We start from the raw sequence: 27,390 nt of genomic DNA, 5'->3' as shown, positions 1-27,390 counted from the left end.
GCCTGGGTGTCTGCAGACTCGTGTCCAACTGTGGCTTCTCTCTAAGTGCCTCTTGGCAGCATTTCCTTAGAAGCCTCTAACCGGTGGTGGCAAGCCGGTATGGTGGCTTTCGCTGGCCCGTGGGGTGGAAGCAAGAGCTGGTGGTCAGGACGCTCATGACTGGTGGGAGCGTGCCAGGTGGGTGGGGAAGGAAATTCCATCCAGATTAGGCAGAGACCATGCAAGTCAGCTTGGTAAGCACGGGGAAGAAAGGAAACAGGAAAGATTTGAAGTGGGGGAACTTCCGCTGACCCTTTCACGGTCCTTCTTTGAGTGACTTGTCAGGAAAGTTCTGCTCTAACCCTCCCTGGGTGAGCCCTCTGTTCTCCAGACACCGAATGGCTGACACTGCTTACCTTACCTTAGCTCCTCAGGAAGCCCTCATGGGTGTCTTCGGGGGATGGCCTAAGTGGGGATACAGGCTAAGCATGGATATACAGCCTGGCCTGCCTTTGGGGACAGCCCTGGTGAGGCAGGTGCCAGGACACCCCTCTCCCCCAGCCCTTGAGCTTTTCCATCTGACTGGGAGGGAGTACTGGCAGCTGCCAGAATCCCGCTCCCAGTTCCTCATGCTTTATAGAACAAAGTGTGGGGCAGCTGGTAGTGCAACTTCAAGAGGTCATGAAGTCCCAAATTACTCTGTTCCCTGGAGCAAAGTGATAGTGCTTTCTCTCTCCCTCCCTGCTTTTCCCCGCCCTTCACTGAGAAGCCCTTTTGGACAGGTGAGTTACAGGTGGACAGACACAGAGTCAAAAAAGAGTTCAACTAAGTTCTTCCATTCTTTCATGACACCCCGGTGCACTCTGATAACCAGATCTGCTGTCTGCATCCCTTTGCAAAGTTGGAACTTGACCCTTACACATTCCCTTGCCCAGGAATGAAGGGAGGGACAGGCTGGTTGGGGGGGGGGCGGTCACAAAGGTGGGGGGATAACACCCAGAACAACATTGAGTAGCAAAGGGGGCTCAGCATTTAAACAATAAACAAACAAACTTTATTTTAAATTTTTTACATAAGCTTTAGTTAGTTTCTGTACTGACTGGTTTTGTGTGTCAACTGGATACAGGCTGGAGTTGTCACAGAGAAAGGAGCCTCCCTTGAGGAAATGCCTCCATGAGAGCCAGCTGTAAGGCATTTTCTCAATTAGTGATCAAGGGTGGAAGGGCCCCTTGTGGGTGGTGCCATCCCTGGGCTGGTGGCCCTGGGTTCTATAAGAGAGCAAGCTGAGCAAGCCAAGGGAAGCAAGCCAGTAACATCCCTCCATGGCCTCTGCATCAGCTCCTGCTTCCTGACATGCTTGAGTTCCAGTCCTGACTTTCTTTGGTAATAACAGCAGTGTGGAAATATAAGCTGAATAAACCCTTTCCTCCCTAACTTGCTTCTTGGTCATAATTTTTTGTGCAGGAATAGAAACCCTGACGAAGACAGTTTATTTATTTAGACAAAAATCTCTCTATGTAGCCCTACCTGGCCCAAGACTCACTATGTAAACCATGCTGGCCTAAAACTCACAGATAATCGCCTGCCTCTGCCTCCTGAGTGCTGGGATAAAAGGTGTGCACTCCTATACCTGGTGTCTTACTTAGGGTTACTTTTGCTGTGATTAAAAAAAAAAGGATGAAAGAAACTTGGGCAGGCAAGGGTTTATTTGGCTTACACTTCTACAGCACTGCTCATCACTAAACAGGAACTCATACAGGGCAGGAACCTGCAGAGGCCATGGAGGGGTGCTGCTTATTGGCTTGCTTCCCATGGCTTCCTCAGCCTGCTTTCTTAGAGCACCCAGGACCACCAGCCCAAGGATGATGATATCCACAATGGGCTGGGCCCCCTTCCCCATCAATCACTAATTAAGAAAATGCCTCTTACGGGCATTTTCTCCAGCATATAACTCCAGATAACTCCAGCACATCTGGCCACTGTAGCTTTTTAGTTCGGAGTGGCATATGAGTGGGCATGACCCGGGTAGGGTGCACGTGTGTCTGCAGGTCAGGGGACAGTTTTGTGGAGTCAGTTCTCTCCTTCCACTTTTAAAGAGAGTTCAGAGGCTAGAACTTAGGTCATCAAGCAGACCGCCTGCTGAGTCATCTTGCTTACTGTGCATTTGGAGTTTAATGGTAGGGGTGGGAGTGGGGGTAGGAGTGGTGTTAATTGACTGTGTTTCTTAGGTCACAGGGGCAAGTGTTCAGGGCTTAAGGGATGTGTTCTCCAAACTTTTTATTGGCCCTTATTGGCTAAGTCTTTGCCACCACCTTGACCATCCCTTCTTGGATGAGGTTTTGTGTCATTTACAATAATCAACTTCAGACCCCAAATCCCACTTTGCTTTGCCTTGGGCATGTGTGTGTGTGTGTGTGTGTGTGTGTGTGTGTGCGCGTGCGCATGCATGTATGTATGTGTATAAAGGTATTTTTAAATTATGCATATATGTATATGCCTATGTGGGTATGTGCACGTGAGTTGGAGTTACAGGTGATTGTGAGCCACCCGGCATGCATGCTAGGAACCAAATTTATGTCCTCTGTAGCTCACTTGAACCCCTCCCCCCACCTTTTCTTTTGAGACAGGATAGAAACTGACCTGAAAGTCACTAGGTAGCCCAGGCTAGCCTCAAACTCCTGTCAATCTTGCCTTTGAGTGCTGGGATTACAGTAGGCTGGCACCAGCCTACTGGACTTTTGCCTTCTGGTTTCGTGGAACTAACTGCCTTCCCTGGACCACTGGGTGAGCTACCCACTCCTCTTCCTTCCCTGATCATCCTCCCTGCTTCTCATTAAGCCAGAAGGGCCCTCTCTGGAGACTGCTTCCCAGTCTTTGCCTATCTCCCTTTTTACTCAGCCTTCCCTTTTGAGGCATTGATGTTTGTTTCTAATCTGAAGCAGTCTGGCCCCACATGGTGCTCCCCAGGGACACAGCACCTGCAGCTCTGTGGTTTGACCTTGCTATTTCCTGCTCTGTCTTTGTTGAACTCCATGAAGCTCAGTTTTATTCTGCCCTTGGGGTTGGCATCCTAGTGTTCTGCTCCAGATGGCTGAGTTCTGATTTCCTTATCTATGGAGGAGAACTCTAACTTCTGTCTCTCATTCCCCTCCCTGGCCTTACTGTTCCCTGATGGCTTCTCACCTCATCTGTACTGTGGGAATGTCTGGTTGACATCATCGGCCCCTGTAGCAAAGGCCACCTCCATTCCCATTCTTTTCCTATCTCCCTTTGCTGTCCTCCTAGAAGTCCAGCTCTCTTCCTAGTGGTCAGGAACTCACTCTCAGGACCTTTCACCCATCTGCCTGACAATGGCCCTCATTCTTACCTGTGTGATCTTGACATAGTTTCTTAGCCTCTCTCTGCTGTTTTCTCACTTGCAGAAAGAAGACACTGTTCTCTTGGGTGGTCGGAGGGTGAGGTCCTTGTAATGCTCAGGACACAGTTGGTACAAGGAGAATATTCTCCAGGAGTGAGCCTGCTTTTTCTTCCTCCCCTTCAGTAATGTGGCTAGAGTCACTGTCCCTCCTCCAAGGACTCGGACTCTTGGCAATCCACTTCTCTCCAGATCTCTATGAATATACCACCTGACAGTGCAGGCCTCTGTGCCTGTCGTGAGTGTGTCTGTGAAAGCACACAGTGTGGGTGTGTGCGTGTGTATGTGGATCTCATTGGCTTGGGACTTGGTAGCTCAGCTAGGCTCCAGGGATCTGCCTGCCTCTGCCTCCCCAGGGATTGTAAGCAAATCACACCTAGCTTGTGCACTCTCTCCTCTCTCTCCCTCCCCCCATGCGTGTATGTATGTATGTATGTATGTACGTATGTATGTATGCATGCATGCATTTACACAAGATCTCAATTTGTAGTCCTGGCTTTTCCTGGAAATCAGAAACTAGCACAACCGTGTGTTTACAGAGATCAGCTTGCCTCTGCCTCTCGATTGCTGGGATTAGAGGCATGGTGGGTTCTGGGGATCAAATTCAGGTCTGTTGTTAGTACAGCTGCAGGCTTAAGTTTCTTAGTCTTTGCTTCTTTAACTTGATTCTGAAAAGCTGCTCTGCCCACTGGGCAGCTGAGCCCTTGGGTAATTCATCACTGCCCCCATCAGTATCCATGGGCTGTGGGCTCTGAGCCTCCCTCTCCTCCTAAGGCCCCATCAACAGCTTCTGACCCCCCACCAGTGCCTTCACGCTCTCTTGCTTTCCAACCCCCATTGTAAGGGAATGGGGCTCTCTTGGTCCTCTGGGGGAGTTGATAGTGGCAGGGAGGGGTGAGCCATCCAGATACAGCAGGACTGAGTCCTGACTCTACCCCCAGGGCACATGGCTTAACCTCTGTCACTTCAGGTCCCTTCCCAGCAGACTGGGGGGCATTAACCCCAGATCCATCTTACTGGGTTACAGGAAGAAAAAAATGTCCTCGCCTGGTGAGGCTCTCAGTAAAATGGTTTGTTTATTTCCTCCTCCTCCCCCTCCTCTCCCCCTCCTCTCCCCCTCCCCCTCCTCCTCCTCCTTCTTCTTCTTCTCAGGGTTTCTCTATGTAGCCCTGACTATTCTAGAACTTGCTCTGTAGACCAGGCTGGCCTCAAACTCTGAGATCTACCTGCATCTTGTGTCTCTGCTTGGTGCCTCCTACAGCTTGCCCTGGACACACCATGTCTGGGTGTCATGATCATCGGCTCAGCCCCCCTCTTCCTTATCTCAGGGCCCTTCTGAGAGCCTATCCCTAACCCTGAGGTGTGGCACCTTCAGCTTCTTCCTGGCTCCCGATTGTGTACATGGAAGACAAGTGTATCTCCGAGTCCAAGATCTTTTATGTGCTTTCCCATCCCTGCTGCCATGTGTTTAGGGCATTTGGTTTTGTCAGTGGACTTGGCTTCCTGGTCTCCCTACCTCTCTTCTATTTTGGTTTTTCATTTCTTTGTTTTTTCCTTCTCGCACACAGTGCCGTTTGCTTGTTTATAGTGTTTAGACGTTATCTGCAGTTACAGAATTCTTTATTGCTTATTTATTGCTCATTAAACTGTCATCTTCCAGTGGGAGGGACTTGGGCATGTGTCCTTTCGATCTTGGCATTCCCATGACCTGAAACAGATTAGTTGCTAGCAAGCATGTGGTGTGTGAATTTCAGCCGTCCCTTCTCTGGAGCCCACCCTTCTTAGCTGCTCCTTCGCACCTGGCCTCAGAGCCCTCCAAGTTTATCCATCTGAAATCAGAAGAGTGGCAACACCAGATGTGTGTCACATCTGGTCAGACGCTTTGACGGGGATTCCAGGCGCTGTGGTTTTCAATAGGGAGGTTCTATGATGGGGCTGCCCATGGTATTTATGATAGTCAAAGCGAGATCCTGCTGTAAAGGTAAGGTTAGCTCCTCCACGTGGGTCATCTAGCTGGCTTTCCTGGTGCTAGTTAGACCCTGGGGCATGGGGGGATGGGAAGCAGCCCTGCCTTCCCATACTCTGCATCCAGTAACCCAGTGCACTCTACACCTGGCAGCCCCTTCACATACAGCAATGCTGGGTGTGACTTCCGTGGATGCAGAGACCCTTCCCTCCGGCCTCCTTCCACATGCTCGCTCACCAGATTGAGGCCCACAAAGGCATTCCTGGAATATTATTAGCCCGGTGAATCAGGTGAATGAAGGCAGGACATGACAGTTATAGAGAGCTACAAAACCCAGCCAAAGAGAAGTTAAAACAAATGAATATCTCATTATTAAGCAAATACTAGCTTTGCCTTTGTCTTATTCTATATTGTTTTGAAATCATAACATATCTTGGCCACACATACACAAAAGAGATTACCTTAGTAATTGTGTTAAGGTTCCATCCTTTTAAAAAAATTTTTCTTTTCAGTAGAACCTGGGAGTAGCTTTGTCTTTGTGGTGATTTGAATAAGAATCCGCCCCCTCCCACCCCCGCCCCTGAGGTCTCTAGTTGGTGGAAATGTTTCAGGAAGGATGACGGGGTATGGCCTTGTTAGAAGAGCTGTGTGTGTTGTTGGGGGTGGGCTTTGAGATTTCAAAATTTCACTCCAGGCCCAGTCTTCCCCCCCTTCTCTCTCTCTCTCTCTCTCTCTCTCTCTCTCTCTCTCTCTCTCTCTCTAGTACCTTTGGATAAGAAAAAAGCTCTCATCACTGTCCCAGCCCCGTTCCTGCCACAGTGCTTGCTGTCACGATGGCCGTGGGCTCACTGTCTGAAAGCCCCAATAAACTCTTTCATAAGTTGCCTTGGTCATGGTGTGTCTTTACAGCAATAGAATAGTCACTAAGACCCTTGTCGTGAGACCATCCCTCCATCTGACTTGCTCCATATTTGCTGACCCCTCTCCTTCCACACTCTGCACTAAACACGAGGCTGCAAAAAGAAGAACTCCTGGTTCGCATTCCCAAAGTAGGCATGCTCCTTCCCTGTAACGAGACCCTAAGCAGGGTGAAGGGCTTTCCTTAAAGAGGAAAGTCTTGTCTCCATGCGTACAGCAGCCCCCTTTATCCTGGGGGAGGGTATGGTGATGTAGTTTGGAAGATAGTTTGCCTATATCTGGAAACACAATAATAAAGAATGCTGTACACATACTATTTTCCCCCACTGGTAATACCTGTGATAATAGTGTAGTTTATAAATTAGACACCTTAAGGGATGAACACTAACCAATGATAAACAGAACTATAATAAGACACTGTAACCAAGTTGTTTAAAAACTTATAAATACGATCCCAGCATTTGGGAGGCAGAGGCAGGTGGATTTCTGAGTCTGAATCCAGCTTGGTCTACAAAGTGAGTTCTAGGACAGCCAAGGCTACACAGAGAAACCCTGTGTAGAAAAACCAAACCACCCCCCACCCATGCAAATAGGAATCATCAACAACAAAAACCATGAATTATTTCTGGCATTTTCCATTTAATATTTTCCAAGCACTTTGGCTTTCCACCCTCACCCAAGGCACAGAAGCCTTGAAAGTCAATACTTTCACTTGGGCAAGAAGGACGAGGTGGAGTTGTTGGATTTTGAGTGGCCACACCGATGTTCTCTTGAAGGTCTGGAGGTTAGAACAGTGTCACCTGGCTTCCTTTGGGGACATTGTTAAATAGGGAAGGTGATGGTGGATCCTGACTGCTCCTACCCTGTGACCTTTAGTCATTCTAGAAGGTCACATTGGCTCACAGAGGTCCCTTTGAAAATATCCACCCACCCTGTGTGTAATCCCAGACAGCCCAGGATGCTGTTGGCTTAGTCACTAAGGGGCCACAGCCTTAAACCGGTGTCTTCTTTGAGAGAAAACAAAACGTGTTGAAATTGGGAGAAATCCCAGACTGCTTGAGTGAGGCAACAGTTGCATAATAGGTTTAGGAAATGTCTGTCCTCCACTGGTCAAGTTTAGCCACTGTCCCGATGGCACTTCCCATGTCTTATGAGCTCTTGGGTCCATCAGAGGTGGCTGGGCAAAGCCTTAGAAAGTTCCAGAACTTTGCGTGGCTATCCACACAGTAGGTGGCGCATACTGCAGCTGGAAGAAGACCCGATCCTGTTACCTCTGTGTTGATGGGTTTTTATTTCCTGGGACAGCCAGGACGGGTACTTCTGAGATGTAGCTGTGGGTGGGGCCTCAGAAGAGGTGTGTGCCTGCCCTGCGTATGACAGTGTTGAAGCCATCAAACCAAGAGACAGCCTTTAGTGTTCAATTCTTGGTCTTGCCATTAAGCAGCTTCAGTTGTTGGGCAAGCCATTTCTCTGAGCTGGTTTCCTCGTGGAACCACATATGACTCAGCTTTCCCTATTGGGAGGCTTAGGTGAGATCGCATTAGTTAAATGGCTTTTGTAAGCCTTGACATACAAGAGTAAGGACAATTTGTATATAGTTTGTAATGTATAGTGTGGTTAACGATTAGAAATGTTCAGACTTGTGTCTAGGGACAGAAACAGAGCTATAGGGATAGAAAGAACCTGACTACGTATCCAAACCTCCTTGTGCTATTTGAAATGGGCTTTCATGATTTTAGTACGTTGTAGTATAGGCTAGCCTCTGACTGTCTTCCTGTTTCAGCTTCACAGACTTCTGAGATTATAGGTATGTAGTATCATACCATGCAGAGAACACAGCTTTTTCTATCCGTCTCCCTCCTCCTCTCCCTCCTCCTCTCCCTCTTTCCTTCCCTTCCTTCCCTCTTTCCTAGTTGTAGGTGTTGGTGTCATGGCACATGTTCAGAGGTCAAAGGACAACTTTGGATGCTGGCTCTTACCTCCCCTCTTGTTGAGACAAATTCTCTTGTTCATCGCTGCCCAGGCCAGGCTAGCTGGCCCAGAATCTTCCAGAGATTGTTCTGTCTCCGCTCCTCTTGCAGTAGAAGCACTGAGATTACACACAGTACTGTGCATGCCTTTATGTGGGATCTGGGGATCAAAAATCTCAGGTCCTAGCTTGCATGGCCAGTAGTTTTCCCTGAGCCACCTCCTTAGCCTGGGAGCACAGTCTTAAAGCTCAATGCAGGTTGCTCCACCATGTTATCTATTGTTCAACTGGGCTCTAGGGAGAGGCGTGAAGCCAGCCCTGTGTTCATGAAGGACTGTAGGGTTCCCTGTGGCTGCAGCCTTGGGCTTTGACCTCTTATCCAGTTGAGTCCTCAGCTGCCTGCTGGTGTCTTCACCTGAGACACAAGGGAAGAGGAGGTGACCATTAAAATGCACAGGGCTGCTGCTCAGTAACACTCTATAGACTTTTCAGTGCACACCTTCATCCTGATTTTGAGTCTGCCTCATGGGTCACCAGACAGATGAGTCTGGGGATGTTTTGAGGAGGGATACACTCCGAGATCATCTGGCTCTTGTACTGTGTACTGTCCTGATTTCTGAGCTTATTTGTCTGTGTGGAAATAGGTGCCATCGCCTCTGGGTCTCCTGACCTCCCTTTCTTCATGGTGTTTGCTGGTATTTGACATCAAGAACAGAAGATTGAGTGGTGAGTACTGGTTTGTGGGGCACAGACTTGCCCACACAGCCATGGCCAGAGTGCAGGGTGCTCTCCGTCCCGACATGGCAGGGTAGTTAGAAGTGTCTGGATTGAAAGTACCAGCACATTTTTCTGTCTGTCTTTCTGTCTGTCCGGTGAGTGGTTATGCAAGTGAACTGGGTTCATCTTAATGAAGAATAGAGAGATGGGGTTCTATAGTCACCGTCTCTGGTTTGGTTGCTACTATGGTCTCCAATCTGCTGCCTCGCTAATTCATTGTAATGTCCCTCCCGGGAAGACTTCAGGGCCTCCGTGCAGATGCTTTATGCCTTGGCTACCATCAAGCGAAGGTACTCATTGTGAGATGGATGCCTCTCCTGTGAGGTCTGATGCCCAGTAGGATAGATGCATGTTACATCAAGTCCTCGAAGAGAGATGGACCGTTCTCGAGACTTTGAGCTTCAAAGAGAAGGAAAGGGTCTTTGAGGTCCCATAGGATCTCAGTGTGTGTCTAAGCGTGAGGAAGTTGTGGGTGTTAGAACAGGGATATACATGTTTTGTTCAGTGCGTCACAGCAAGTCCCCCCAGACAGCAGCTCATCTCACTCCCTCTTTTCATACACATGATGCATGCTGACTCCCATCTCTCCCGGAGGCCAATCCAGCAACGTGTGCGTGGACCTACTGACCAGAACAGCATGTGGCTGTGGAGTTCCCTGGCACAGGAGGCCTTGGTGACTCCGCTCGTTTTCTGGGTGCTGTGGTTGGGAACAGACCTTTTTCTGTGTCAGGTGGCTACTCAGAAGAAACACTAGAAGGAAAGATTTGGTCTGGTTGTAGAAAAGCCCAAGAAAGTACCAAGATGGGAGTTTCTCTCTTCTTGCATCCCTTCTTGTATGTGTATGTGGCAGGCATGTTTACATGTGGATGGGGACAGATGTGTATGTCAGATAGTGTGTTTTATGGAGACTTGAGGTTGATGTCCAGTGACCCCCCTTAATTGCTCAATTATATTTTGAGGCAGGGTCTCTCAGTTGACCCCCCAGAGCTTTCTCATTGACATATCTAATCCAGTTAGGCAGCCTTCTCCTGAGGGCCACTGTCCCCACTTCCCTTGTGCTGAGGTTATAGATGGACCACCGCGTCTGTCCAGCATTTACCTAAGAGTCTGGGGATCTGAACCCTGGTCCTTGTGCTTGTGTGGAAAGCACTTTGCCCATGGAGTTGTTTTCCCCACAGCCCTAGAGCACCCCCTTAATGAAACTGTACATGAAACCATGTTTCCCTCTTCGGTCTCTTAGCTTTTCCAGGCCCACCTGAGTACTAAGCACTTGTGCATGCCGGGAAGGAAGGAAAGGCTCAACAAACTCGATTCCAGAATTATTGAAGATTGTCGTACGTGTATCTTAGAGCTTTGAAGGTGTCAGCTCAGAAATGGCCTTTAATTATATATAGGGCAACTCTCACAGTCTGCGAATGGGACTAACTCTTAGCTGCTTGTTTACTTCTGACAGACCCTTGCAAGTTTGGATTGGAGTTGGAGACATTGAAATTGCAATATGGGATGCATAGCGCCATGACTACAGGTAGCAGTGGGCTCTGTTGACCCTTTCAGGCTTGTAAGCAGGCCCCTGTCTGTATGGTGACATGTTGCAGACCTTGCTCTTTGCGTTTTGTTCCTGGAATTCTCTGTCAGACCCTGGACATCAAAAGTTCTTGCAAAGCTGGGCTGTTCTCAGGAGCTACTGTGCAATTGAGAACAGATGTCTGCTCTCAGAGCAGCTTGGATGAAGGGACCAGGAAGCACTGGGCAGGGCTTTTTCATCCTGGAGGGAGGGACTTCAAAGAAGCGAAGAGAAGCCTGTGTTTACTTGCAGGTGCAAGGTGACCAGGGATGCATTGACTGAGCAGCAAGTATGACTTGAACTCATGGCCTCTCTGTGCCTTGGGACACTGTGACTTCTAGGTTCTCTGAATACACTTGGCCACAAATGTAGACTTCTAGCCAGAGCCATTCTACCTCAAGAAGAAAGCTGGGAGGCAGGACTGCTTGTAGTGCATTCTGGGAGGGGAGCCAACTGCTCTCGTCCCATTTTGGGCCTGCCTTGTCCCTGAATTCCAAAGTGCCCGCCTCGAAGTTGCAGTTTATTTTGTCCACTTGAAGTCACCCTTCACGATTGCAGACCCTTCATTTAAGCCTCTCCCAGAGTGTTGAATGACTCTAGCCCCGCCCTGGAACCAGGGGCAGAAAGTCCCAGAGGTTTCTGGATGGGCTCTGTTTACAACTCTCTGACTCTTTCCTGCTTGGGGACCTTTCATAAGTTCATCACCAGGAAGCTGAGTCATGCAGGGGTCAGCTGGCGTGATCAAAGATCACCCCAGCGCTGCCGGCAACTCACATCGGTTGTCTGGGCATTTGTGGGGAGCAGTGTAGGAATGACGAGGTAGATGAGCTCAAAGGCCCTCTTAGCATCGCCCCTCTGGGGTAGGGAGAGTGGGGAGGGTGGGCTGCACACCCTGGGGACTGCACAGCGGAGAGCCGTCACCCACTTCATTCACTTGATTTCTTTCCCTCTTCTCTGAATTCAAGGCCAAGGTCAGAGCCAAACAGAAACACAGTGCAGAGGATAAAATACCTTCCCTTGTCTCATGTTTGGAGTTCAGCACGCCCTCTCTGCCCCTGTGCTGTGCTCTCAGGCTCTGCTCCTGATGCTTAGCACATTTATGGGAAACCAGTTCCCCCAGTCATGCATCCACATTCCCATTCCATAGTCCATTCACCTGAACCCCTTTCTTTCATTTTTTGTGTGCATGTGTGCATGCACATGTATGTGTGCTTATAGAGGCCAGAGGACAATCCTGGTCATTATTCATAAGGTATTTTCCATCTGGTCTATGTTTTCCTTTCCTCTTCTCTTCTCTTCTCTTCTCTTCTCTTCTCTTCTCTTCTCTTCTCTTCTCTTCTCTTCTCTTCTCTTCTCTTCTCTTCTTTCTTTTTTCCTTCCTTCCTTCCTTCCTTCCTTCCTTCCTTCCTTCCTTCCTTCCTTCCTTTCTTCCTTCCTTCCTTCCTTCCTCTCTCCCTCTCTCTCTCCCTCCCTCCCTCCCTCCCTCCTTCCCTCCCTCCCTTCCTCCCTTCCTTTCTTTCTTTTTTTTTCTTTTTTTTTTGGGACAGGGTTTCTCTGTGTAGCCCTGGCTGTCCTGTATCACTCTGTAGACCAGGCTGGCCTCGAACTCAGAAATCCGCCTGCCTCTGCCCCCCAAGTGCTGGGATTAAAGGCATGCGCCACCACTGCCCAGCTTGGTCTATGTTTTCTACACATCTCCAGCTTCACTTTCCTGAGCCTTGGTATTGCTGCTGGCTTGAATCAGGGTCTCCTTATGTAACCCAGGCTGGACTTGAACTCACAGAGATCTGCTTGTTTCTACCTCATGAGTGCTGGGATTAAAGACCTGTGCCACTATGCCTAGCATTACCTTGTCTTTTTGAGACAGACTGTCATGAGGTTAAGCTGTTTAGCCAGGTCTGTTCGTCTTCCCTTCCTCAGTGCCGGGAGGGCGAGAGTGAGCCACTGTGCCAGTTATTTTTAAAATGTGAATTCTGATTGTCTGATTCAGGTCCTTTGTAAGTACTTTACCAATGCCCGAGCTGTCCCCCAAGCCACAGGCTACTTTCTTTCTCCTACACATCATCAGCTTTTCGGTCCTCAGCCTTGGTGTCCATGTGATGGTACCCACAGATCTAAATTAAGTACCCTTCATAGGATCTGGTAGTACCTAGTATTTGGGGCATTCAGAGTTTGGAAATTATTTGAGTTTCCTCTTCTCCCTTTTTAGATCATAAATATCTCAAAGACCAGAACTCCACTCACCCTCCTGTCCCCAACTCCCCAGCAGTGCACTAATGGGTAGTTTGTGGGAAGATCTCTCTGGCAACACAGCATATTTTCCCTGCTGGGACCTCTGTAAAACTAGAGTCACTGTCACCCTCGTCCCTCATCTTCTGTCACTCCTGGGAACCCTTCTCTCAGACAGTTTTACTTTAAGTCGCACTCCCTAGTTCGTTCTTTTTAGGGAGAAGATTTTAGTTAGCGTCTGTTCTCACCCATAATGGAAGCTTTCTGCCATACTTGGATACAGAGAAACCTTAAATCTGCCTTAAATCTGGGGCTCAGCTTTGATCATGCTTGTGTCCTTGGCTGTTTTCCTGTGTGTTGTGTCCCAGACTCTGGGGCACACAGATGCATTATTGATAGCGTGTAGGGCCTTGTGCATGTGGGTGAAACCCTGTTGGCCCCTGACTCCTTGGGCCATTGTTACAGTTTAGTGGGGCACAGTGAACAACAATGGATGATTCTCACAGGAGACAGACGCAGATGCATCACCTGATATAATTATAAGCAGAGGAATGAGCAAGCCAAGCCTGGCGACAGGATTGCTGTGGATTCTGCTTTTTCTCCTTTGTTTAATGGGCTAATCACTGGGCACGCTTCGGGAAGGTGTGGCCTCTGTGAAGGGTGTGGAAGCCGGCCTTGTAGAAGCTGGCAGGACCGCACCCAATTTGCAGGCATGCACCGGGTGCCTGGTTCCCAGTCCGGTGTAGATTTCAGCCGAGCTGTACCTACTGAATCCTGGGGCCTCTCCCTTGCTTGGTATCAACACTAAGGAGATGATTAGGGCCACTTGTCTTGTCACCCTCCTGGTCTCTCACAAAGACACATAGCTGCTTCTTGTCAGTTCCCTCGTGCCTGAACAGCTGGGATGTGTTCTGGGAGGGTGTCCGTTGGCGTGGCAAGAGGCTGGCACACATTAGAGAGGAAGTGCTGTGTCATCCAGTCAGGTTGGCCCGTGGAAGGAGAAAGACTCGGGTTTTGTCGCCTAAGCATTTTGTCTTCCTTTGCAGAAGCCCGAGAGTCCTCGGACTTGGCCTCTCAGAAGCCTCCTCCGTGGCATGTTCCTCCTGCCTAGGGACAGTGTGGCAGACTCCTGGCTAGGGACAGTGCTGTGTCCGGGGTGGGGTGGGGTGGGGGTGGTGTCTGACACTGCGGAGAACCCAGGGCGGATGACAGACAAGACAAAGGCCAGCTCCGGAAAGGGCTGTGGGAGATTTCAGGGAATTCTGATTGCAGATTCCGGGATACATCCTTGAAGCAAACTGTAGGTTACACCTTTTTGAAATTGAGTATATATATATATATACACACACACACACACACACACACACACACACACACACACACACACATATATTGCGTGTATGTGCATATGTGGGAAGGCCAGAGACCAGCCTTGAATATTGTTCCTCAGGAGCTACCCACCTTATTATTATTTTTTAATTTTTAAAATATATTGTATTTATTTATACACATGGAACATGTGTGTATGTGGAGGTCAGAGGACAACCTCTCTTCTACCATGCGAGTTCTGGGTATTGAACTCAGATTGTCAGGCTTGGCCGCAAGCATCTCTACGTGCTGAGCCATCTTGCCAGCCCACTTTTGTTTTGCCTGCAGGTATGCCTATGTTTATGCACCACATGTATGCCTGGTGCCCACAGAGATCAGAAGAGGGCCCTGGTATGTCCTAGAACTGGAAGTACACAGAGATGGAAAGCCACTGAGTACATGTTGGGAACTACAAGAACAGCAAGTGCGCTGAACTGCTTAGCCATCTCTCTAGCTGATCGCATTATCTTTTGCGAGATGGGTCTCTTCTACCTGAACCTGGTTGGCTGGCAGCCAGAGAGCTTCAAGGGTCTACTGTCTCCACCCCTGTGCCTCTGTGCCTGGCTCGTGCATAGGTTGTGGGGGGTTGCAGTTGGGGCCGCCTGCTTCTTTGGGAAGCACTTTACTGACTGAGCCATCTCTTTTCAAGTATACCCTTCAGTGGTGTTGAGAACCTCTTCTTAATGATGTAGCTGGACTCAGACGTCTTTTCATCTTGCAGAACTAAAACCCGCCTCTTAAATAATAAGTTCCTATTTCTCCCACCTCCAGACCCTGGTACTCTCTATTCTGCTCCCTGTCTCTTCGAATTCCATTCCTTTCAGTGCCTGTCGTAACCAGAAGCATAGTAGAGCTGCCCTTTTGCAATTGGCTTATTTCACTCAGCATACGGTCTTCTAGGTTCATCTGTAATGGGACATGGGTCAGAATTTAAACCCTTTTCCAGGCTAGATGGTATTCCACCGAATGGCTGAGACCCACATTATCTTTATCTGTGGTGGACAACAGGGCTCTTTCTACCCGCCCACATCTCTCCTTGAGCCTCTGCTTTTAGTTCTCCTAGCTATAGCTCTACTCTCCACAGGTGGAATTGCTGGATCCTTGGGATTTCTGCTTTTTTTTTTTTTTTTTTTTTTTACTTTTGGAAGAATTGCCTTAGTGTCCTTTTAAACCTTCTTACTACTAATAAATAGTGCCTTTGAATGAGAGTGGCCCCCAGAGGCTCATATATTTGAACATTAGGTCTCCATTTGGTGGAACTGTTTGGGAAGGATTAGGAGGTGTGGACTTGTTATGGAAAGGGTGTGTCAGTGGGGGTGGGGTGGGATTTAAGGTATCAACAGCCCATGCCAGGACGAGCCTCACTGTGCCTGCCTCTAACCTAAGGATAAGCTATAAGGTCTCGGTTTCTGCTCTAGCACCATGCTTATCTGCATCCTGAGGTGCTCCCTACTCTGATGATCAGCTCTCTGAAACTGTAGGCATGGCCTCAAATAAAAGCTTCCTTTTATAAGTCTCCTTTGTCATGGTGTCTCTTCAATGCAATAGAACAGCATCTAAGACAAGTGCACAGGGTCCGGGTCTTTCCTGGTTTTCAGCCCCTCTACCTCTTTGGCTCTTTGACAGAGCCTCCTCATATGTCTCCCTGGCTGGCTTTGGCTTAGACACTTCCTGCCTTCACTTCCCAAGTGCGAGGGTTTTAGGTGTGCACCACCATGCCTGCTTTAAAATTTTTAAACAGGTGGGGGTAAAGTTGCAAACAGGTCCAATGTACATTAATGTCAGTAGGTTTAACCTCCTTCAACTAAACACTGCTACACACAGATGCACCTTTGTTTATAGCTGGCCCTACGTGTACCTACATAGGTACTGATGGCTGACATTCTGAATGTCTCCATGGAGACAACATTAGCCCTATTTGTTCATGCAGCATCTCTCAGTAGTTGTAATAGACGGTGAACAAAAGCACTAGGAGTCCATCTGTCAAGCTCCTCTCCTGGTAAGTGTCCAGAGAGGTGATTGCTCAGAGTCCCTGTGGTGGCTGAGCTGCAGAGATATTTCGGTCTGTTAACTTCCAGAACATTTTGGAGGACCTTCAGTTTGGCAAAGTGAGTTAGCACTTGCACTGGGTTTGCATTCCTAGAGGACCTCAGAGGCGAGAGCCCCTGCATCCCACCTCTGGGCTGTGGAGAGCTCTAAGGGACATGGACAGGGGAGAGAGGTCCTCTGTGCTCAGTCTTGTAGCTGACCTCAGTCCACACCTGGCTGCCACTCTGGGTCTATTTTTCAACACTCCAGAAGGCATTGAGAGAGGCCAAAGGCTTGTCACAGAGGGGAGCTTGCTTATAACAGACCACACAACAGTTTTAGGATGTCTTGGTACTCAAGGACCCTCCCCAGTCCTGGGCTGGAACTTCAATAACCCTTAAAGGTGAGCAAGGAGGCCAGGTGAGTGAACTTCCTGGAGCACTTTTGTTTGTGACTTTTTTAATACCAGTAAACTGATATTAGTGACAGCTCCCCATCCCCCATGGTAGTTAGCTGTCCAAGTTTCCTTTGTTACATAAGCAGGATTAATTTAAGCAGCTCATATCCCTTCATTCAGAAGTGACAGGGAAGAGGAGTGACTGCAGGAGGGTCGGTATCCCTCGTGGGACAGCCTGGGCGAATTCTCTCATTCCTCTGGGCCTAGCTTTCCTTCCGTTCAATGCAATGGCAGAGTGGAATAGCACCTCAGGTGTGCTGGAGTCTGTAGGTGTTTATGGGTGGGTTCACTCCCACCCTGGGCAGATCTTGCAGGTACCTTTCTCCAAGCAAGAAGAGTTGAAGGGAGGAATCGGTACAAGTGACAGTTTCCAGGAGTTTGTTTTTTTTTTTCCCACCAGATCTACAGTAAAAGGAATTTGATCTTCATAGCCTTTTTTAGAAGGTTGGTGCTGTGAGGAACCTCACACAGAAAAGGAAACAAGCAGAGGAGATGAGCCATTGTCTGAGTTTACGCTTGGGAGAGGAAGAAGCCCCTGGGATGTCTCACTGCTCTGCCAGCCCCCGGCCAGAGTCTGTAATTCTCAGGAAGTGGCCTAGCATCAAGCTGCTCTTGCGCTAAGAGAGGAGAGGGAATAAATGCCGAGGCCAGGAGTTTTTGACACTCAAAAACCTGTTGTGTGATTTCTTGCCATCTGTTTTATAGTCTAATGGGATTCCGTTCAAACCTGTTGTCTTAGTCAGGGTTTCTATTCCTGCACAAACATCATGACCAAGAGGCAAGTTGGGGAGGAAAGGGTTTATTCAGCTTACACTTCCATACTGCTGTTCATCACCAAAGGAAGTCAGGACTGGAACTCAAGCAGGGCAGGAAGCAGGAACTGATGCAGAGGCCATGGAGGGATGTTCTTTACTGGCTTGCTTCCCCTGGCTTGCTCAGCCTGCTCTCTTATAGAACCCAAGACTACCAGCCCAGAGATGGTCCCACCCACAAGGGGCCTTTCCCCCTTGACCACTAATTGAGAAAATGCCTTACAGTTGGATCCCATGGAGGCATTTCCGCAACTGAAGCTCCTTTCTCTGTGATAACTCCAGCCTGTGTCAAGTTGACACTCAAAACCAGCCAGTACACTTGTCATGATGTCCTGTGTGCCAGACATGGAGTCCTTTAGCAGTTAGCTAAGAGGAACACTCCTTCAGGTGAGGTGAAGCTAGTGGTAGGTTGTGGGGAGAGTGTGGGCATCCATATTACCAGAGGTGGTTTCCCCTCTCTCAGGGATGGAGGAGGAGCAGCCTCTCCACAAGTCATTGCAACAGAGACGAACCCTTACTGACCACTTGGCCACTGCCCTAGCTGGCCCGTTTGCTTCCGTTCCCTCTTTCTTCATCATGGGCAGCACAAGGCACACACGATTGGGAGGGTGCTCTGCAGGTGAGCCAGCTAAAGGTCAGAGAGGTGACATAATAATTTACCAGGCTACAAAGTTGAACTAGGACTTCAGTGACTAGATGGCAGAGGACTGGGCCATCTTTTGTCTCCTTGGATCTTGATCCAAGTACAAGGAAGGCCTCAAATCAGCTTGTACTCTGCAACAGATGGGTGAGGAGATTAGCGTGTAGATGAACTGGTAACAACTATCCCTGCCAGGAATGAAGATATTCTAAGGAGCCGAGACTGCCCCTCCCTTTTGCCTGTCAGATTATTGAGACAAGAAAGCCTCAGGTATTGGGATTTCCCCTAGAAGTGTTACGATGCTGAAGGAAAGGAGAAAGCTGCTGGCTGCCCTAGCAGGAGGGTTAGAGATTTCTCACTGTTCTGTCAACTTGTCAGACCACCTTGCAGGAGACTGGAGCCCAGACAGTAACTGACACCTCACCTAGAACTGCTTAAGTGTACATTCCTCTTCCTTCTGTTTAAATCTAACCCCCGAGGCAGGACCCCAAAGATGGAAAGGGACACTATTTGACCTCTATACTCTTTCCTCTGCTTTTCACAATGTCTTTGACTCATTGTAGACAGGTGCCACCTAGGTCACTGGGTCTTCTTGGGGTCTAGGGTCTGACCCTAATTCAGGTAAGCCTCCAACTCTTTCCTGTGTCCCAGTGACCCCAGCTTTGTACCCAGTGCTCCAGAGCCTGTGCGAGGCCTCTCCTGACCCCATCTCTGTACCATCCCACCTTTTCTTTATGGGGCTGAGATGTCCGACTAGTAGAGTATCCTCAGAGAGTCTGAGATTCCTTGAGAGCAGTGGCTGTCTCTGAGGCCTTGTGTGGCTGGCTGAAGGCTCCCAGCAGAGTCTGAGATTCCCTGTCTGGCTCTCTGTTCCTCTTCCTTCATAGCAGAACAAAGCGGGGGGAGGCCCGTGGGAACTCAAATGAAAACTCTCTCAAGGCACACCTCCCTTCCGCCCCCCACCCCCCATGGGCTTCTGTGGTGCTTGCATGGGGACTCTTCCATGTCAATTTCTTTTCCTTTGTGGCATGCCAAGCCTACCTATGCTTTGCAGAAGTAACACGCCGTTTCTCCAGCTTGTCTCAACATCTTGTCCTTACTTGTGAACGGAGTGTTTACAAGCCATTCAGCTCCTCAAGACTGAGTCAGTGAGAGGCCTCAGGAGTTCCCTTTATGAGCAGGCAGTTGACCTGTGGCTCCTGTACGCACTAGCCTTTGCATACCGGGCCGTTTGGAGTATCCTGTTGGAAAACAATGTTGAAATGGAACTGCTGCTCTTTGGCTCCTGATGCTGGCAAGATGGTCAAGTGCCATGGTCTCCTTACTGCCCGGAAGCTCCAAAATCACCCGTGGGATCCAAAGAGGCATGGTAAACAGAATAAGAAAGCCCTCTTAGGCATGGCCCTGTAGGCCAGTCCTGTTGGAGGCGTTTCTTATGCAAAGAGAATTGTGCAAGGAAGAAGTTGGGGTTGATGTTAAACATCCAGATCCTGCTGCCAGGGAGCACAACAGAGTGCAGGCTCAAGACCTCAGGGAGCACGGCAGAGTGCAGCTCCTCAGGAACCCAGGGAGCACGGCAGAGTGCAGCTCCTCAAGAAGGCAAGAAGGTCACAGTGTTTGTGCCCAGTGATGGCTGCTCGAACTTCACTGAGGAAGACAATGAAGTTTTGGTTGCTGGATTTGGTCAGAATGGGCCACACACACCCTAGGCGCTATCCCTGGAGTCTGCCTGAAGGCTGTTAAAGTAGCCAGTGTGGCTCTCTTGGCCCCGTACAAAGGCAAGAAGGAAAGATCAAGACCATACATTTTGACAGCAGAAATACTAATAAATTTATATATTCTTGGGAAAAAACAAAGAAAAGAAATTGAGCTGCTATTATAATAGCACAGCTGGGAAGCAGATCCTTCAGGGGGAGTCTGAGAAAGGGCTCTGGGCTACTGAATGGATTGAGAGCCCTGATACTGGAGTAAGTCCACTGCCATGGGAGTGGGCGAGTTCCTGATAAGATTGGGTTGGGCTGGATCTACTGTCTTGCATGCCTTTGCCCTTCTGCCTTCCACAATGCAGGAGTCCTCCCCAAATATTGGGATGTGCTCTTGGATTTCCAGGGCCCTGGCACTGGGATGCCCCCAAACACTGCTGCTGCTGTACCCAGAGGTGTTCCGTTACAGCACAGGATGGGCTGAGACAAACACTGACTCAGCCCCAAGCTTTCATCCTTTCAGATACCCGACCTGCCCCTGACCTCAGTGAGTATCTGGCTCAGATTCCTTTTCAGGAGACTGAGTGGTGGGATGTTGATGCAGCTCTATATGGAGCTGGGGTGGAGATCTGCGCCTGTGAGGTCTATGCGGGAAGCGGCTCAGTACTTGGCCTGTGAGGACAGGGGCGCAGGCTCTGCATAAACAGAGTATACATAGACAGGGATGTCTGGACTTGAACTTGGGGGAGCTTGGGTGGCTTGGACAGTCAGTGTAGCTCTTCTGCTCACCAACACTGGGCACAAAGGAGATGGCTGCGTGTAACTTAGAGTGACCATAGAAGCAGAGCACCCTGGGAACAGCCAGGAATTTGGAGCCATGTTGCCTGTTGCCTGGCTCTCTACCTTGGTTTCCCCATTTATAAAACGGGGATAGCTAGCTGTTCCTTTTCTTGCTTTTAGTATAATATTTTTGGTAAGCAGAGATATGAAAGGCTCAGACTTTACCGCTGATAGAAGCTGGAGTAGGTCACGGCCCTGTTCAGGGTGGGAAGGAGTGACCCGTGTCTCAGGTTTCCCTTCTGTCCCTCAGTGAGGTCACCGCAGGACCCGTGAGATCTCAGTCCTGCTATCTGGTGTCCTGGGAATTTGCTCCCCCTGAGGAGTAGATAATCCTTGGGGTGTGCCTCACATAGGGTGTTCTGAGAGTGTCCTGAATCAACTGGACTTGGGCCAAGCACGGATTCTTTTATCCCTCCCTGCTTGCTGTAGGACCATCCGGAGAAAGGGGGGCACCCAAGTCCAGCTCCTGGGGTCAGGAATGGGAGCCATTTCCTTGGAGCCATAGGCCTACTGTAAGCTGCTTCCCTAGATAGAGGGGGAGCCCAAGTGTATGGAACAACCTGTCTGGGGATCCTGCAGGGAGGGCTTCAGTTGTATGTGGCTGCCTCCCGAGGCAGGGAGCCCATCTGTCCTAGTTAAATGTCTGACATTTCCTGCTGCCTGTCCTCTCACTGTTGGAAGCAGGGTGTAGCCATGTGTGGAAAGTCACCTGAGTAAATTCCAGCTTCATTGGCTGGATTCAGGCTCTCCTCTCCGTGGTCTGATTCTAACTTCCTTTCTTCCAGCCATTTTCAGATGCCCATGTAATGGTCCAGCTGTTTCTCTGAGTCTTGTCCTGGGGGCCATCCCTGCACACAATGCCCCAGCCACACAGTCTTGTTTCCCAGGTAGCTGCACATGTCTGTATGGTCCTATTTTTTCCCCCAAATACTCCCACATGTCTCTGTTCCCCCACAACTAGGTCATTGTCCCCTGTCCCTCCACTACTGCACTTACCTTATATTTTTTTCTCAGAGTAATATAGTCTAAATGATTAAACAATATAGAAAGAGCTATTGTGACAGTTCTGCTCTGACAGTTTGATGCCCTGTCACTTTTCCTAAGTGAAGCTTGAGCGGTCCCTTTCTGGTCACCCTCCACTTTGGTAGTGTGAGTCTTTGTACCTTGGTGCGCTCCACTGTGGTCTTGGGAGGAGAAACAGGCTTGGTACCCTGGCTCCTTCAGGCAACCTGAGGAACTTCGTTATTCTTGCCAAGGTGGAATTCCATCCAACACATGATGTACGTTGTCCCCAGAAACAGCCAGTGTCTTGGCTGGGGTCTAGCTTAGTCAGTAGGGTGTTTGCCCAGCACGCACAAGGACCCGATTTGATGGCTAGCACAGCAAACAAAACAAAGCAATGAAACAAAACTAGCAGTAATTCCTAAAGCAGCCTACATGGGGCCCTGGAGGTTTCAGTGTTGTTCCTATAGGGTGAGCAGCAGCTGGGAGGGTACTTTGTAGTCATAGGTAGCTAGGAAGGGCTGCCTCCTAACACTGCGGCCACCTGAAGAACTTCAGGGACTATGATGAGAAATCATCTTCCTTCAGGTTTCCTCCTCTTCACTGTCTCTAATGCTGTCCTTTTAACTGGCATTGCAGGTGGACTAGCCTTTCTGCTTGCTACCAACTAGAGGTGTTTCAGGAGGAGGCATTTCATCATGCACGGGAGGTCTCTGCTCAGAATATATGTTCTGGAACGCTCATTGCATGTGCTGTGTAGCTTCTCTACCTTTTAAGAAGACAGTAGTGACCACTCTTGGGGTAGTTGTTTTCTCTTGCTGCTCAATAAACATCACAGTTTTCCTCTTGGTTAAATATACATATGTACATGTCTCTATTTTTGTATGTCTGGATAGGCAAGTATGCTCTCTGTGTCTGTGGTTTCTAAGGATGATATAAAATCAAAGCATGGGAGATGAATTAGAGCGAAGTGTATTGTCTCATGTGCGAAAGTGCTGTAATAAAATTCTTTGTATGCTGGTTCTAAAAAATCAACTTTTAAAAACCAGCAAAGCACGAGGTGAAGTTCAGAGCTCGTGGGTAAAGTTGGATGTATATGGAGCATAATGAGCGTCGGTTTCTCTTTCAGGGCTCATTGTATGCTTCACTCTCAGTGAGCACGTGAGAACGATGCTGCCTGGTAGTTTTTTTTTTTTATACAGGATTTTTTTTTCCATTTTTATTAGGTATTTAGCTCATTTACATTTCCAATGCTATACCAAAAGTCCCCCATACCCACCCACCCCCACTCCCCTACCCACCCACTCCCCCTTTTTGGCCCTGGCGTTCCCCTGTACTGGGGCATATAAAGTTTGCATGTCCAATGGGCCTCTCTTTCCAGTGATGGCCGACTAGGCCATCTTTTGATACATATGCAGCTAGAGTCAAGAGCTCCGGGGTACTGGTTAGTTCATAATGTTGTTCCACCTATAGGGTTGCAGTTCCCATTCATGATAAAAGTTTATACAGGATTTTAAAGGACCAGGATGAGGCCATAAAAGCTCCATCATGAGTCTGTCTTCTATAAGGCAGAATGAAATGGGTGTGGGCTCTAATTTGGGAATGCTGGTGAGTTAGGGATGCTGGTGAGTTAGAGATGCTGGTTAGTTACGGATGCTAGAGTGTTAGAGATGCTGGTGAGTTAGGGATGTAGACTGTTAGAGACGCTGGTGAGTTAGGGATGCTGGTTAGTTAGAGATGCTAGAGTGTTAGAGATGCTGGTTAGTTGAGGATGCTGGTGAGTTAGAGATGCTAGAGTGTTAGAGATACTGATGAGTTAGGGATGGTGGTAAGTTAGGGATGCTGGTGTGTTAGGGATCCTGGTGTTAGGGATGTGGTTGGAATAGAGGTACTGGTAGTTTAGCTGTGTTGTAGGGTTGGGGGCATTGGTGATTTGAGCCTGAATATTGAGTACTTCACTGCACATGCTGTTTCTTGCATTTTGGAGACCCACATCTATAGTATGTACTTCAGAAGGATTCTGGAAGAAGAGTCATGGCTCTCAAGGCCTGGGTGAGTTTTACAGTTTCACTTCAGAAGATTTCTCACAGAACACATGGCCAGAGGAGACTCTTTCTGCTGACCTTGGGCTTGTGATCTGCAGGGCGATGAGTCAGTCTGAGGTCCTAGGCCCCATCCTCTGTATTGTGGGCGGGCTGTTGATGGATGCTGGCTTTCTGTGTCTGCAGAGTTGCCTCAGCTTCCGGTGTGGAGGGAACACAGTACTGGGTGTGAGCTGAACATGTCCAAGTACATGCTTGTGTGTGTGCATGTGCGTGTGCATGTGTGTGCATGTGTGTGTGCATGTGTGTGTTTGACTAGATATACTAAAATTTTTGCTCTTTGCTGACACTGGTAGACAGTTAGTGTGGAAGTTGCCTGTCTGATTATATATTCCAGAGCCAACCCTAGCAAGAGAAGCTACAGCTGTCTGGCCTTTTTCTAGCATTTTCTGGGTGCCTTTCCTTCCTTCTTTTCTTCAGGGAGTCTCTGGAACATGGGTACACAAGTTGTTGGGCATTCTTAGCTCGGCTTCGGTGCCTAGGGAAATGTACATACGTTCACACCAGGCCCTGGGAGCCTTCACCCTGACTGTATCCCTATTCTTGGCTTTCATGTTATTTTCTGATCCTGAAAGTGTCACTTGTACTTTGAACAAGGGAAGGTCCTCTCCCCACCCTCTCTTCAGAAATATGAAACGGAAGGTTGAAAGTCGCCAGCTCCTCTGGGTTGTTGGACAGGGAGTCAGTGGCTTAGTGATGACACGCTGGTGCGTGGGCTGGGCCAGCCAGCGTTCTGAGCAGACTCTTTAAGGAGATCTGAGGCCTCTCCTCCAGGCCTTTTTTCTTTTTTGGGTTTGAACCCAGCTTCCACACTCCCCACCCATCAGAAGATGCAGGCATTGCTTCCTGAGTCCCAGTTTCCTTTCTAAATACCTGTGTTTAAGCTGAACTCCACAGGCTGTTTGCCTCTGGTTATATGATCCACGCGCTCACCTGGGACAGCACATACATTTTCCACTCTCCCTCCTCCTCCCCCTCCCCCAGGTAAGAGAACAGGCTGGGCCTACCTGTCTTGCCTTCCTGGGGGAGAGTTTGAGAAAGAGATGGCCCCTCTCCTAATCTCTCTGGAAGCTTATGGAAAGGAACCCAGCCCATGGGTGTATCATTCCCCAAAATCCTTCTAACTTGAGTCTGGTCCCAAGGGGCCTGAGCATGCCACAGTCTGAGTGACAGAGCCCCGGAGCACCCTGCTATTTGCTGCCCCCTTGAGAGTGAGTGGCAGAGGTGTAGGAGGAGGATGGGGGACGCTCATCTGCAGAAGAGGGTGCACCTGCTGCTGCTCAGGGCTCCCTGTCGACTTTAGACCACTCCCCCGCTGACAGTCCTGGCTCTTCCTTGTAGGAGCTGCTTCAGGGTCCCTGACACAGCCATACTCCCAGTGTAAGAGCCTTAGAGATCCGCCTGTTGGCCCTGGCTGTGTTTTCACAAGAATGCTTGGCCGAGTGTAACTGCTTATTAAATAAAAAAACAACAAAAAAACCGCATGTGCTGCCAAAGGCACATGTTTAGGAAGTGCCCGGTTAAAACTAGCTAAACGAGTTTCTTTCCCGAATGCCTTCTCAGAGCCTGTCACACTACTGCTGTGTGTAATGGATTTCCAAGGGTTAGAATTACAGCCCAGCCATGGAAACTGAGTGGAAGGGAAGGCAAGCCCAGTCCAGTGCAGGGGCTGAAGTCCAGATGGGACAGTTCAGTGAATAAAGGCTCTTGCCCCGGATCCTTGTGGCCCGAGGTTGATCCCCATTATCCACTTGGCAGAAGGAGAGAATTAATGCCTTACAGGTTAGCCACTCATCTTCATGTGTGTATCACAGCACATGCTTGCCCGCATCCATACCCAAATGCAAACAAATAAATGTACAATTTAAAATGATGATGATAATACCCAGATGGGTGAATTCTTTCTCTTATATGCATGTGTGTTGTTTCTGCATGTTCTTTGTGTAGCCTCATTTGTTTCCTTCATTATTCCCTCCTTTCTCATGTCTTTATTTTAAAAATTATAGTTTTATATATAATATGTAGGATATATTAACTATTTTCAAGCTAGGGTTGGAGAGATGGCTCCGTTGTTAAGAGCACTTCCTTTGCAGTCATGTGGTCTAGAGTTGGACTCCAGCAGCCACACAATAAAACAGTCATTCCATGCATGCTGTAACCCCAGCTCCCTGGCAGATGAGACAAGATGCTGGGGGCCCTGCACACTTCCAGCCTGAAAAAATAGAGTCCCAGGTTCAGGAAGTGGCACAGTCTCAGACGAGTATGTGTCCAGCAATAGATGATACTTCCTGATGCCCCTTTTGTGGCCTCTGCATTTTAAACACACCCACCCACTCACATTCACACACATGCCCCCCTCCTTTACCGTTCTTATCATTTTTAAGTACACAGATCAGCATCATACTTACTCATGTTGCTGTGTAGCTGTGGCCACTGTCAATCTATGGAACTCTTCCTACTGCAGAACCAAACTCCTGTGCCCATAAAATGCCAGTCTCCATCATCCACTCCCCCCACCTCTGGCTGCCCCCTCTCTGCCTTGCCTGGATGGATCTGACTAGGGCAGGTCCCTCCTATTGGTGTAGTGCTCTGTGGAATAGCCAGATTTTGGCTCACCCTTCATGTTTTTTTTAATTAAAAAATTTTTAAAATTTATATGAGTACACTGTCGCTGTCTTCAGACACACACTAAAAGAGTGCACTGGATCCCATTACAGATGGTTGGGAGCCACCATGTGGTTGCTGGGATTTGAACTCAGGACTGCTGGGAATTGAACTCAGGACCTCTGGCAGAGCAGTCAGTGCTCTTAACCGCTGAGCCATCTCTCCAGCGCTCACTCTTCATCCTTTTACTCACCCTTTCTCCTCCTTGGGCCCACACAATAGAGAATATCAACTTTTTTCGTTTACATTTTATAGACAGAGTAAATTGAAAACTTAAAAAGGAGAGGTTAAATTGATTACATTCCCGCCATCTCTGGCATCCTCCTGCCTTACTCCTTACCCTCCTGACTCCAGCCTCTCATCTGAAGCTATGTTGTCTTTCAGTCAGTTCTGAGCTTCTTCTCTTGGCACCTCAGTGGTTATTCTCTGCCTTCCTGTCACATGTCCCGTTCCCGCCCCCCCCCCCCAGGCCCCCAGTGTACACACTCCAGTGCTATTTGCTCTTTCTGTTCCATGGCTTGGGTGGCTGCTCTTTGCAGGTTGGTGAGGGCTTGACGGGGCCCTGCTCCGTGCACACAGCCATCCGCCGTACTTCAGAGATGCGCAGTTGACTCTCTCTCTTAGGTGGTGGGCGCAAGTAGGTTCGGTGGGGCTTGGCATAAGGGCTACAGCTTTATCAGGAAAGAGGGTGGGAACGGATGCAAAGTCAATTCAGACTTCCCTGGGCAGCGTTAGAGTTGGTGCAGTGTCAGTGAGCTGACAAGGATGTGCCTGTAAGATGTCTGTGAGATGATCGTGCATATATAAAAGGGGTGAAGGATGTATAGTTGTTGACTGACAGCCAGTACAGGGTTCTCCAGGAGCTCTCTGGGTGGTTATCACAGCTGAGGGCAGGCACATTCCAGGGTAAGCTACCTCAGGTTGATTCTTGAAGCCTACACTGTGGACCCCACTGTC

General features: G+C 48.9%; 1 protein-coding gene and 2 long non-coding RNA genes across 5 annotated transcripts in view; 2 read left to right on the top strand and 1 right to left on the bottom strand.

Moving 5' to 3' along the window:
• The window catches only part of Slc25a37 (solute carrier family 25, member 37), a 43,697-nt gene that overhangs the window by 4,360 nt on the left and 11,947 nt on the right, over positions 1-27,390 (top strand). The window lies entirely within an intron of this gene.
• Positions 15,299-22,853, bottom strand: Gm27222. The gene is made up of 3 exons (XR_003950912.1): positions 21,829-22,853; positions 19,164-19,363; positions 15,299-19,001 (listed from the first exon to the last, which is right to left on the bottom strand). It is a non-coding gene; the product is annotated as a predicted gene 27222 (long non-coding RNA).
• Positions 19,344-22,524, top strand: Gm31896. Its single transcript, XR_383543.4, has 2 exons — positions 19,344-20,372; positions 21,451-22,524. It is a non-coding gene; the product is annotated as a predicted gene, 31896 (long non-coding RNA).

Source organism: Mus musculus, chromosome 14, assembly GCF_000001635.26.
Source record: "Mus musculus strain C57BL/6J chromosome 14, GRCm38.p6 C57BL/6J".
NCBI lineage: Eukaryota > Metazoa > Chordata > Mammalia > Rodentia > Muridae > Mus > Mus musculus.
This window is presented reverse-complemented; position numbering and strand designations above follow the sequence as displayed.